We start from the raw sequence: 10,073 nt of genomic DNA on the forward strand, positions 1-10,073 counted from the left end.
TAAAACTAAGCACTTGCAGCTTGCACTAAAATTTATTTCTGCTTCAAACGGTTAAAACCACTTTGGCAAACTAGCCTGCATCGCCAACGTGCGGAGCGACACCAAGAAGCTAGCTGCGGCTGGACTCAAAAAAGATTATTGCCTCCCATACTTCGGCACCAATAGAGGTGGCTCAATCACACTCACACTCACGGCCACTCGCACTCACATCCACTCATTCATACTCACACTCATGTCCACTCACACTCACAACCACTCACTCACATTCCCACTCATGACCACTCACACTCACGACCACTCACTCGCACTCACACTCATGACCACTGACACTCACAACCACTCACTCACACTCGCACTCATGTCCACTCACACTCACAACCACTCACTCGCACTCACACTCATGACCACTCACACTCACAACCACTCACTCGCCTCACACTCATGTCCACTCCCACTCACAACCACTCACTCACACTCGCACTCATGTCCACAACCACTCACTCACACTCACAACCACTCACTCACATTCCCACTCATGACCACTCACACTCACGACCACTCACTCGCACTCACACTCATGACCACTGACACTCACAACCACTCACTCACACTTGCACTCATGTCCACTCACTCGCACTCTCACTCATGACCACTCACACTCATGACCACTCACACTCATGACCACTCACACTCACAACCACTCACTCGCACTCACACTCATGTCCACTCCCACTCACAACCACTCATTCACACTCGCACTCATGTCCACTCCCACTCACAACCACTCACTCACACTCATGACCACTCGCACTCACAATCACTCACTCACACTCATTTCCACTCACACTCATGACCGCTCACTCTCATTCAAGTTCACTCACTCTTTCCTTCTTTGCTAACAACGGAGGGGATGAGAGATTTATTGCTGTGGCCGACTGCCCTCGTGGCTCCCCTAGCATAGCCTGAGTCGCAAAGATGGGGCGGCTCGCTTTGTAGGGCTATTGGCCAACAGTATCGATGCTCGAAGGAAGTGGTCACTCATCACGCATATTCCATGCACCGAATGCTACGCACGTGTGCTCCCGGGCTTGCTGCTGAGGCGGTGAGTGCCTGTTCAGCGTCAGCTAAGACGCTTAGACAATAAATCTACTCCACCTTGGGGGATTCCCCTGAACATTTGACCAATTTCAAAATATACAAGATACTATTCAGCAGTAGTTTTTATTTTAATGTGTAACATCGGCAAAGGAATATACGGAATAGAGAGGATAAGGCGCTGGTTTCCTCACACTCAAAATGTGAACAAAGGGAGGGGAAAGCCTCAGGGTGCTTGCCAGCGTTTCCACAAGAGGTCTCGTCTTCACCCAAACGAACACAGCCCTCTTGTTGAAACGTTCGCAAGCACTCTGAGGCTTTCCCCTCCCTTGTTCACCACGTGAGTACCTGCAGAGGAAGGCAGTCACTGCGTCGCGAAAGCATCAATGTAACATCGCGCTTCCAGAGTAATTTCCATTCTCTCTAGACCCAGAAAATGTGACAGATTTATTTTTTGTTACTCTCACTGCAAAAAAGAACCTGAAAGCTTGCCTCAAAATGACCCGGCAAAGTAAACAGTTCTTTGAACGCAACATGATGGGTCTTCGGCCACTAAAAAACCTGATTGGTCATAACACTGCACTGTAAACAATGACGGAACAGGTCCGACAGAGTAAATGTATGGCGCAGACTTGGCGATTAGGGTGTTTAGATGATTGGGGGGGGGGGGGGGGGGCGCTCCCCGCTTTCTTGTGCGCACGGTTATGACGGTATCTAGGTAACAATAATGAGTTTGCCTTGACAATAGTCTTGGATGATGTCTAATTACCAATATTTTGACTTCCTTGACAATGACGTTCCGTGACTCTGCATTGTTAAGGTCGGGGTAGCAGCATCCCACCGCTGCCACCAGTTGTTGCGGCTGAGGTAGCAGAATCCCATCGCTGCCACCAGTTATCATGGGTCGAGGTAGCGTGGCCAGTTGTGGCGTCTCCAAGGGGGCTCGTCCGGGATGAGGAAACGGTCTGAACTTCGAAGATTGGGGATATCAAAAACAAGCAGGTTTAATGGCCAGAAACTAAGACACTTATTTACATAAATTTACAAAAAGAAGAGCAAGGAATCAAAATTTAAGAGTTCATAGCGTCGAGCGTCTGGATGAGCCTGTTGCCCAAGGCCCAGAGCGTCCGTGCTCACTTTGGGCGCAGGTTAAATAGCCCAAGGCTCCGCCCTTTCACCAGGCGGCAATTCATCGTGACACAAAAGATCGGCACCACACGACACAGCCAACGAAGACACCTGTCGTAGAGTCTACCTGTGGGAACTGGCGAGGAGGAAGCGTAAGTCCGCATCCCTGTCGCACTGTGTTGGCAGCTCGCGTCCATCGAACACAGGTGTGGCATGATGGCATCGCAGCCGCAGCTGCGCTGGCTTCCTCTGATTCGTTCCGCGTTTTTTTCCCCTGTCGTCGGTCCTTCTAGAAGGTCGTTGGCACCGAGCCGAGCGTGGGAAGAGCTTCCATCGACCATTTCCCAGCTGGCCATTCTTTTTGGTGGGGTCATCTTGGGGGTCAAACGTCCTTTCGAAATTTCCGCTGTTGAATCCACCACCGTTTTCATCGCGGGTCTCAAGATGGGTCGTAGCAGCATGAACACATTGGAGTCAAGTGGCGACTATGAATACTTTTTGCTTCATGGAAAATGGAGCGTGTTTTTCAAATGATCGAGTGATTTCCTCACGGAAAGAAAAATGGCTGGAATGGGCCGCAAGTAGAGGATTTCTTCGCGTAATAAACAATGCACAAGTAATACCTTTGTTTGGGCGAGTTGGTTCATCTTTGAACAGGTACGTACTTAGGCGACGACGGGACACAACAAAGGTGTATGTTCCTTTGTTGGGTCCCGTATTCTTCACGCAACTGCGTACTCGTTCAAACAATGCTCAGTACCGTGAACTTCACTATCACCATCGGGACGAAACAATCATTTCTCGTGCAAATTAAAAATAAAATATTACCATTTTGTATATCTCCATGGGCGTCAAAGGCATCCCTTGTCTGATGCTATACATAAAAAAAATAAAAACCACATGTTTGATCTGCGATGCTGGGCGCCTTCAGGTGCATGATAGAAACATATCGAAAAGCTCACTTGGTTTTCGCGTCGTTTTCGGGCCTGAGCTGACCTTGTGCAGTTCAATAGCTGCGCCAAGTAGGTCAGGTTTTCGCGTGAGTCCGGCCCAATCTTACGGGCAGAGCAGAGCTCTGCAATGCGCACACCTGGGCACAGGAAAAAGCCTAAGAGTCCACTGCAGCACTGCAGATCCCATCATACGGCAGTTATTGCCGAGAAGTGGACAGTCGTTGTTTCAGCAGTAAGCATTGTAACTCTTGTGTGTATGAGATCGAGCAGTGTGGGGAGCGTGGCAATATTTTCCTGTCTACCTGTCTATATTTTCAGGACTGGAAATGAGAAATTCGATAAAGGATCTCACAAAAATCGTAGCAGCTCACTACATCCGCGAAGGGTCTGCGCCCGTGCCAATGGTGAACTACAAATGCAACGAAAGATTGCCGTTTTCGTGCCAGCGGAATCCTCTGCTTCAGTTGTTCAATGACACCGGCATGATGCCTTATGCTGCCTCGGGCGTCCTCAGTAGTGAAAATTGACTTCCCTCAGCTGTCAACAATATGAAGGTAGCTAAGCGGTCGTCGCGAAACATACGTGGCCGCCTTCGCTGTCGCGTCCACTCACCACTCACATCCACTCACGTCCACTCACGTCCACTCAGAGCCACTCATTGCCACTAATGTCCACTCACATTACTCATCAACCATGTGCACTAGCCACTCACCTCTACTCATGCTCGCATCCGCTCACTCACACTCATCTCCACTTACACTCACATCCACTCACTCACACTCACTCATAGCCACCCATGCCAACATCCACTCCCTCGCACTCACACTCATGACCACCCAAACTCACATCCACTCACTCGCACTCACACTCACGTCCACTCACACTCACGACCACTCACTCACACTCACACTAACAGACGTGAGTGTGAGTGTGAGTGAGGCGATATGAGTGCACTCATGAGTGAGTGTGCCGACCTATGCTCCAAGATCCGCCGAAACGAAACGATAGCGATAGCGCGTGGGTGATCTCGGGGGCCATAAAAAGATTGCGCGCGAGCGAGCTCGGCGAAGGCGGCGGGAAGGCGGCAATGGCAGCGTACGCTGCGCCTGTCAATCCGCGTGCTGCCGCCAGCTAGCCGAAACGCAACAGCGGCGTTCGCAACATGAAGCAAATTTTTTCACTCGCTTTCATTCATTCATTCATTCATTCATTCATTCATTCATTCATTCATTCATTCATTCATTCATTCATTCATTTTATTTCTACTTTTGCCATACAAATTACCAAAACACTGACTGAACCCATAGCCAGAGGCTAGTGTGGGGTTCAGAAACAAAATATATGAAGGCAATGACACAGCGCTTGTGAAAAATGAAAAGCACAAAATCACGGCGAAAGACCCAAATACATCATACAACAAGGAAAGAATAAAATAATGTGCATTCTGCAGCAGAATGAAAAAAAAAATCTTTCATGAACAACATGGTACAACAGACACAAACCGAAGACAACTGTCACATATGTCAAATAAGGCTCATAAAGTATGTCTTTCAGGCTATATAATGGCTTTCAGGGCCATTATATTATGTTACCTAACAATATGTTACCCAACCAACAATATGTTACCTAAATCCAGCCTTACGAGTGGCGGCGGGTTAGCTGCACTCGATGTGGAACGTGATTCGGGCTCCGTAGGAGAAAACGCGCTTTCAGTGTTCGAATACAAAGAGCGGTCTTTGCACCGGCGCGCCTGCTCTTCGAAACGTCAAGCAGGAGAGCCATCTAATTTATGTGCCGTGATTTGCAGCATGTTTAATCCACGGCGGCAGCTCTCTGCTGATTGCTAGGCGCGTCTCCTTGACGTGGTCTCAAGTTCCACGTGTTAGAAACAAGTCGAGAAAACATCTGACTACGGATGTTTCTCACAAGTTTCACAGCAAACGTCTTACTGCAGATGTTTAATAGACGTTGCAGAGGAAACTCCTTCTTGTCGACATCTATGAGACGTTTGAACGCAGCGCTAGACGTTTGTAGTCATTTGGAGCTGTAACGAGACGTTTGTAAGACGTTTTGTGTTTCGTGGGATCCTCCGTGCCGTGAGCCACTTCAGGGAACACATCAACGCCCATCGTCGCGTCGACTCCCGGTCGCAGCGTGTACGGATCTGTATCGTCGCAAATTTTCACTTTGTCTTCGTAGCGTACGCGCGCCGATCGAATAAATTCAGACCAGTAGCCTGCACTGAATGATTCATTCCTCTGTGGAGTAGGCATCGCGTCCTAACGGATAAGAAAATAATCCAAAGTGTCCGAGGAGTGGCCAGGCATCGCAGGGCGGACGGACGGGGACGGCCGGATGGTTCGGCAGCATGGCTGCAAGCGCAACGCACTGTGTAGACAAGCGAAATATGTATTTTTTTTTTAATTAAAGAATGTATTCGTATGTCTTAACAGTCATTGCAGACGTAACTGGTACCAATACTTCCCTGTTTGCGTATTTAATAAGGAAAGAAAATATTACACGTAGTCGAACTATGTCAATCCGAAATCAGCAAAGTAGTGCATGCCGCTGATATGAAAAACGTAAAGGACATGAAACGAGCAAGTAGAGGACAGATATTTTAATGATTCTTTGTCGTTCAAGAACGTTTACATTTATGTAAACGGCCAGGGAAAAACCTCAATGACGCTGTCTTTGTTCCAGTGTATTGCGCAGCAGCAGCTGTCACCGGTCATGTATTGCGACTTGCACCGAAATTTTAGTCGCAACAGCAAGCAGATGTATACACGAGGAGTTCTGTAAAATATGCATTAGAAGTGCGAAAATAAAATGGATAATATTCTCTTCGGTGGCATGACGTCGGCACAAATGAATCACCACAGCGCTTCGCCTCATACCTCGCTGCGTGCTTTGTCAACTTGTCTGACAGTGTGTTGATCGGGGCTGTCGGTCCGATTAACTAGATTAAAAACGCAGCTGCACCTTTGGCATCATAACTTTATAAGAATAATAAATTAATTGAAGTTCCCGATTTGGAAATCTAAAGCACGACTTCTGGCGTCTCAGTGCAGCTTTCGCCATTGAAATGCGTGGCTCCGCGGCGGCCGCGAGGCGACGAGGCGCGCCCGCTTGTCATGGACAGGATGGGGCTCCTTGCGTCACGTGACCACAGATGCATGGCGCCAGACTGTTCTAGTCTGAAAACGACACTGTAGGTAAGACAAAATCCAGAATGATTTCCTGCGCCGGTGGTTTTTTTGGTTAGCGGTGCGTAATAGTTCGAAAAATTTCGGGGGGGGGGGGCTGCCTCATAAGCCCCCCCCCCCCCTGGCTACATCATCATCATCATCAGCCTGACTACACCCACTGCAGGGCAAAGGCCTCTCCCATATCTCTCCAACTAACCCTGTCCTTTGTCAGTTGCCGCCACTGTATCCCCGCAAACTTCCTAATCTCATCCGCCCACCTAACTTTCTGCCGCCCCCTGCTACGCTTGCTTTCTCTTGGAATCCACTCCGTTACCCTTAAGGACCAGCGGTTATCTTGCCTTCGCATTACATGCCCTGCCCAAGCCCACTTCTTCCTCCTGATTTCAACTAAGATGTTGGTCAGATGTTTAGGGGAATCCCCCAAGGTGGAGTAGATTTGTAATAAGGGAGTAATTACTCATTGGCATCCACCCGAGCGCAGCCATACGGCTACAAAGGAAAGCTATACAGCTTTCTCAGAAACTTCGTAGTTAAAGAAAAATTCGTCCTGGTCCGGGGTTCGAACCCAGGACCACTGCTACACCGGAGCAGTCGCTCTACCAATTGAGCTGACCAGGACGGCAAGCTTATGGTAGGACGAGAGCGAATTGATCAATAACTCGAAGTGGGAACTGTGTTGGTCAGATGTTTAGGGGAATCCCCCAAGGTGGAGTAGATTTGTAATAAGGGAGTAATTACTCATTGGCATCCACCCGAGCGCAGCCATACGGTTACAAAGGAAAGCTATACAGCTTTCTCAGAAACTTCGTAGTTAAAGAAAAATTCGTCCTGGTCCGGGGTTCGAACCCAGGACCACCGCTACACCGGAGCAGTCGCTCTACCAATTGAGCTGACCAGGACGGCAAGCTTATGGTAGGACGAGAGCGAATTGATCAATAACTCGAAGTGGGAACTGTGTTGGTCAGATGTTTAGGGGAATCCCCCAAGGTGGAGTAGATTTGTAATAAGGGAGTAATTACTCATTGGCATCCACCCGAGCGCAGCCATACGGCTACAAAGGAAAGCTATACAGCTTTCTCAGAAACTTCGTAGTTAAAGAAAAATTCGTCCTGGTCCGGGGTTCGAACCCCGGACCAGGACGAAAGCTGTATAGCTTTCCTTTGTAGCCGTATGGCTGCGCTCGGGTGGATGCCAATGAGTAATTACTCCCTTATAACTAAGATGTCATTAACCCGCGTTTGTTCCCTCACCCACTCCGCCCTCTTCCGATCTCTTAACGTTACACCTGTCATTTTCCTTTCCATAGCTCGATGCGTTGTTCTTAACTTAAGCTGAACCCTCTTTGTTAGCCTCCACGTTTCTGCTCCATAGGTGAGTACCGGTAGGATACAGCTGTTGTATACTTTTCTCTTCGGGGATATTGGTAAACTACCATCCATGATCTGAGAGAACCTGCCATATGCGCTCCATCCCATTCTTATTCTTCTAGTTATTTCCCTCTCATGATCCGGATCTGCGGTCACTACCTGCCCTAAGTAGACATATTCTCTTACTATTTCTAGCACCTCGCTACCAATTGCGAACTGCTGTTCACTTTGCAAGGCTGTTGAACATAACTTTGGTTTTCTGCATGTTAATTCTTAGCCCAACCGTTGTGCTCTGCCTGTCTAACTCATCGATCATGCTTTGCAGTTCTTGTCCTGAGTGGCTTAGCAAGGCAATGTCATCAGCGAATTGCAAATTACTTAGGTATTCTCCATTAACTCTTATCCCCAGCTGTCCCCTATTTCAGGCCCCGGAATAGCTCCTGTAAACAGGCAGTGAATAGCATAGGCGAGATCGTGTCTCCCTGCCTGACACTTTCCCTTATTGGAATTTTACTACTGACTTTATGGAGAACTATGGTAGCTGTGGAATCGTTATAAATATCTTCCAACATTTTCACATAACACTCTTCTACACCCTGATGACAGCTGAGGTTTCCACTGAGTCAAATGCTTTCTCGTAATCAATGAAGGCTATATATAGGGGTTGGTTATATTCTGCGCATTTCTCTATCACCTGATTGATAGCGTGAATGTAGTCTATTGTCGAGTATTCTTTACGAAAGCCTGCCTGATCATTTGGTTGACTAAAGTGCAAGGTTGTCCTGACTCTATTAGCGATTACCTTAGTAAATACCTTGTAGGCAACGGACAATAAGCTGATCGGTCTGTAATTTTTCAAGTCCTTGACGTCTCCTTTCTTATGCATTAAGATAATGTTAGCGTTCTTCCAAGCTTCTGGTACTCTCGAGGTCATAAGGCATTGCGTATACAGGGTGGCTAGTTTTCGTAGCACAATCTCTCCTCCATCCTTCAACAAATCTGCTGTTACCTGATCCTCACCAGCTGCATTCCCCCTTTGCATTGCTTCTAAGGCTTTCTTTACTTCCTCCTTCGTTACTGGCGGGATGTCCCATTGCTGTGCTCGACTGCCTCCCTCAGTAACTTGATGATTACATTCGCTACTGTATAGATTTTTGTAGAACTCTTCGGCTAATTCAACTATCTTATCCATATTGCTGATGACATTGCCCTGTTTGTCTTTTAGCGCATACATCTGGTTTTTACCTATGCCCAGTTTTCTGCTCACTGATTTTAGGCCACCTCCGTTCCTTAGAGCATGCTCGATTTTCTCCATGTTAAATTTCTTGGTGTTGGCTACCTTGCGCTTATTTATTAACTTCGATAGCTCTGCTAGTTCTATCCTGTCTGTGGAGTTAGATGTCCTCATGCTTTGGTGTTTCTTAATCAGATCTTTAGTCTCATGACATAGCTGTGCTGGTATCCTGTCGAATCATCCTACCACCTACTTCTGCGGCGCTCTCCGTAACGATAACTGTGAGATTATCATTCATTGTTTCAACACTACGGTCGTCTTCTTCAGTTAAAGCGGAAAATCTGTTCTGCAGCGACATTCTGAATTCCTCTACATTCCCTCTTAATGCTAACTTGTTAATAGTCTTTCGCTTCACCAGTTTTCTCTGTTCCCTCTTCAAATCTAAGCTAATACGAGACCTTACCATTCTGTGGTCGCTACAACGGACCTTACCGAGGACCTCCACATCCTCTACGATGCCAGGGTGTGCACACAGTATGAAGTCTATTTCATTTTTAGTCTCACCATTGGGGCTCTTCCACGTCCACTTCCTGTTTGCTCGTTTGCGGAAGAAGGTATTCATAAATATATAGGTAAATATATAGGTATATAGGTCATGTCGAATTCATTGTCAACAAAGCTAACCGCATGCTAGGCTACTTAAAACGGAACTTTCGCTCGGCCCCTTCTAGTACCAAGCTTCTCTTTTACAAAACGTTAGTTCGTTCGAAACTTGAATACGCATCGTCAGTTTGGGACCCGGGCACTACTGATCTCATTAACCAGCTAGAAATGATTCAAAATAATGCAGCTCGTTTCATCTTCTCTAATTATCACCGCACCGCTAGTGTTATCCTCAATGAAGTCTAATCTCAATCTGCTACCCCTCACATCTCGTCGAAAGCATGCACGGTTATGCCTCTTTCATAAGATATTTTACCATGATGACTTACACGGTAAATTGCTCATTCCGCCTTCATATGTATCATCACGCATTGACCACGCTCACAAGGTTGGCATAAATTCATGTAACACTAAATGTTTCTCC

Source organism: Amblyomma mixtum, chromosome 10 (genome assembly GCF_055824585.1).
Source record: "Amblyomma mixtum isolate Tamu chromosome 10, ASM5582458v1, whole genome shotgun sequence".
Lineage (NCBI taxonomy): Eukaryota > Metazoa > Arthropoda > Arachnida > Ixodida > Ixodidae > Amblyomma > Amblyomma mixtum.